The sequence below is a fragment of the Trichosurus vulpecula genome, chromosome 9 (assembly GCF_011100635.1).
Source record: "Trichosurus vulpecula isolate mTriVul1 chromosome 9, mTriVul1.pri, whole genome shotgun sequence".
NCBI classification, from domain to species: domain Eukaryota; kingdom Metazoa; phylum Chordata; class Mammalia; order Diprotodontia; family Phalangeridae; genus Trichosurus; species Trichosurus vulpecula.
The window spans coordinates 201,988,848-201,992,207 of record NC_050581.1 but is presented as its reverse complement, the minus strand read 5'-3'; positions in this window follow the sequence as shown (position 1 = coordinate 201,992,207).

Genomic DNA, 3,360 nt, shown 5'->3' with positions numbered 1-3,360 from the left:
TCAAGAAGACCTTGGATTGAATCTGCCTCTGACACTAGTTCTGTGGCCACGAGCAAGGGCATGAACCTCCCTGGCACTCAGCTTCCTCATACGTAAAGTGGTAACAACAGCACCTCCTAGAGAGCTTGGAAATTCAAAGGAGATCAGAGGAACCCAGATCCCCAATGGAGCCTCCCAGGTCACCTATTTCATCCCGCCATTTTACCGATGAAGAAGCCAAGGTTCAGAGAAGTAATTGAGCAACGGTCGGCATCCAAGCTGGGATTTGGCCCCGGGTCCTCGGTCTTCCTTCCACTGTACCCCGGGCACCTCTATTGATACAATCACGTATGACATGGCAGATAATCAACATCTGTGGCCTCCACATGGATCGATAAGGTCTGACAGGTTTTATAAATACACCATTGTCTTGTTCCGTACCAACCTTTCCACTATTAACAATAATAATACTTTGCACTCATCTATTACTTTAAAGCTTGCAAAATGCTTATGATGATCACCTCATTGGATCCTCACAACAGCCCTGGGAGGCAGATGCTATTACTACCCCATTTTACAGATGAGGAAATGGAGGCAAGCAGAGGTGAAGTGACTTTCCCAGGGACACACAGTTAGTAAATGTCTGAGGCTGAATTTGAATTCAGGTCTTCCCAACTCCAGGCCCTGTAATGCCAGCCTGGTTTGGGGGTGGGGAACCTGCACATGTGGCCTGAAGGCTGCAAGTTCTACCCATGGTCTAGCTCATGGGTAGGGAAGCTCAGGCTATTTGTTTTATTCCTGCAGGAAGGTCACCAAGGGCTGTTATTCTTATTCACACTTTTTTGGGGGTCAAGGGTTGAGACCTATGATTTCAATAATGTAGGGTGGTCCCAGTGTGGTTACTTCCTCTACTAGTGTAGGGTGATGCTTCTCTGCAACTTCATCTTAGAGAAATGCCCAAAGCAAAGAGAGTCAAGCTGCCTGCCTTGGGCTGCCTGCTGGGCTGGGTCAGAGGCTCTGCCAAGCCGCGACTCTGGACATCAGGGCCAAGTCTCTGCTTGCCATGCTTCCTGGTTTATTCATGCCGAACATTGAAAAATTACAGCAAATCCTCAAAAGCTTTTAGCAATGGCATTCTAGAAGATTGGGAGATTGGGCTGTGATGACATGGAAGGGTTTTGTTTCCAGTCTCTTCTTGGATTTTCTCCTTTCTTCATTCCTGCTGTTTTTTTTCTCCTTTTGTTTTCTTTCTTTCCTTCTTTTTCTTTCTCTTCCTTCCTTCCTTCCTTCCTTCCTTCCTTTCTTTCTTTCTTTCTTTCTTTCTTTCTCTTTCTTTCCTTCCTTCCGTCCTGCCCTCCTTCCTTCCTTCCTTCCGTCGTTCCTTCCTTCCTTCCTTCCTTCCTTCCTTCCTTCCTTCCTTCCTTCCTTCCTTCCTTCCTTCCTTCCTTCCTTCCTTCCTTTTATTCTATCTGTCTATCAGTGTTTTTATAATTCACTGAAATCCAATCAGGGTATTTTGTCTTAGGACTCTCCCCTGGGTATGGCGTTGTGGCACATACCTGCCTAAAGGATCAGACATAATTTTTCAGGTCTGACCCTGCCATGGAATACAATATCTTATTCTCTGAAATGATGCCTGGCTCACATTGTGCTGAATCCTGAAGAAGGGTGGGTGTGAGAAGTTCTACAGAAACAAGCATGTGGCCTCCCTGGATCTGCTATGAGAATGGCCTCAATGCATTTCTCTCCCCACTGCCCCCAGGTAGGCTACATGCAGTATAAAACTGTCCTTCGAATGCACCCTCATCCTAAAAAAATAAGGTGGTTTTTAATGGAGATAAAGGCATCCTCATGATCTTGTGCACTAGACCAAACTTTGCTGAAAAATGTCTGCAAAGCAGACCTGCCAGGATCTCACATCAGAGCAGGAGTGGATGAATGCCTGCCTGAAAGGGGGGGCAGGGCTACCATCCCTGGTTGTTACATGGCAGATGGCAAGGGCCTTCATATTTGGGTGCTGGGAAATTTAGAGAAAATCTGCCTAATGACAATGGAGTATATTTGCATTGAGCAGCTTGAGGGGTGGGGCGTCACAGCGGATAGTGCCCTGGCCCGGAGTCAGAAAGTTATTATTGTTCAGTCATTTCAATAGCATCTGACTGTTCATGACCCCATTTAGGATTTTTTTTTTTTGTAAAGACACTGGAATGATTTACCATTTTCTTCTTCAGGTCACTTTATAGATGAAAAAAACAAAGAAAATAAGATTAAGTGACTTGACTAGGGTCACACAGCTAATAAGTATCTGAGGCCAGATTTGAACTCAGGTCTTCCTGACTCCAGGCCAAGCCCTCTATCTACTGTACCACCTAGCCACCTAGGTGCCCCCTGCAGTCAAAAAGGGTTGTTCAAATTTGGCTTTAGATACTAGCTATGCGACCCTGGGCAAGCCATTTAGTGTCCATTTGCCTCAGTTTCCTCATCTGTAAAATGGTGGTCACAATATCGCCTACCTCCCAGTGCTGTGGTGAGAATCAAATGAGATAATATTCTAAAGCGCTTCGTCAATGCCAGCGAGCGCTGTTCCTGCTCTTACAGACTCAGGGGCGATGAAGGCAGCCCTCGCCCCCCACCAGCAGCTCTCAGTGGGTTTCATTTCAGGAACTCCTTTCAACAACAATAATAACATGTGAACTCCCAGGGTAATTTAATAAATTTAATATCATGTTCACAATAGTCTTTACAGTCATTCCCAGCTTAATGTGCCTTTGTCACGGGTACTCCCTGGGCCATCGTCCTGAATATTCAAGGGGTTGGAGAATCACTAAATGAGAAGCCCCAGCCTAGACCACACAAGGAGGACATCTACTACCGCCCAGGCCAGTGGGGGCCTGACAGGAGGTCAGCACACACCCAGGGAGGGAGGATGAGATTACGCAAGGCTAAGGAATTGTGCTTCCCATAATCCCCACAAATTAGGAGGTGGCTTGTAACTTGTATGTGTGAAAGAAGAGAACTCCGATGGCTCACCTGTCCATGGGAAGGAAATGAGTGATGGGGCTCCCAGAGGACAAAAGAGCTCTAGCCTTCTTCTGCTGGCTCCCCACGCTTAGCACAGGCTTCCAGCCACCCAAAGGGGCTGAAGAGCAGAGGGCAGAAAGGCACCAGGACAAAAGCTAAGAGGTACATTGACCACAGCCCCAAGCCAGGACCATGTTTCTTAGATCCTTACCTGATGTGCCTTAGCCAGGCTGACTTTAAGAAGTCAGGGCTAGTTTCAGCCTCTCTGATGGCTCTCACAGCGATTAGAATCAAAGTTGGCTTTATTTTAAGACCTTTCATATGGAGGCAGAGAAAACAGAGCACTATCTATGAAAATTA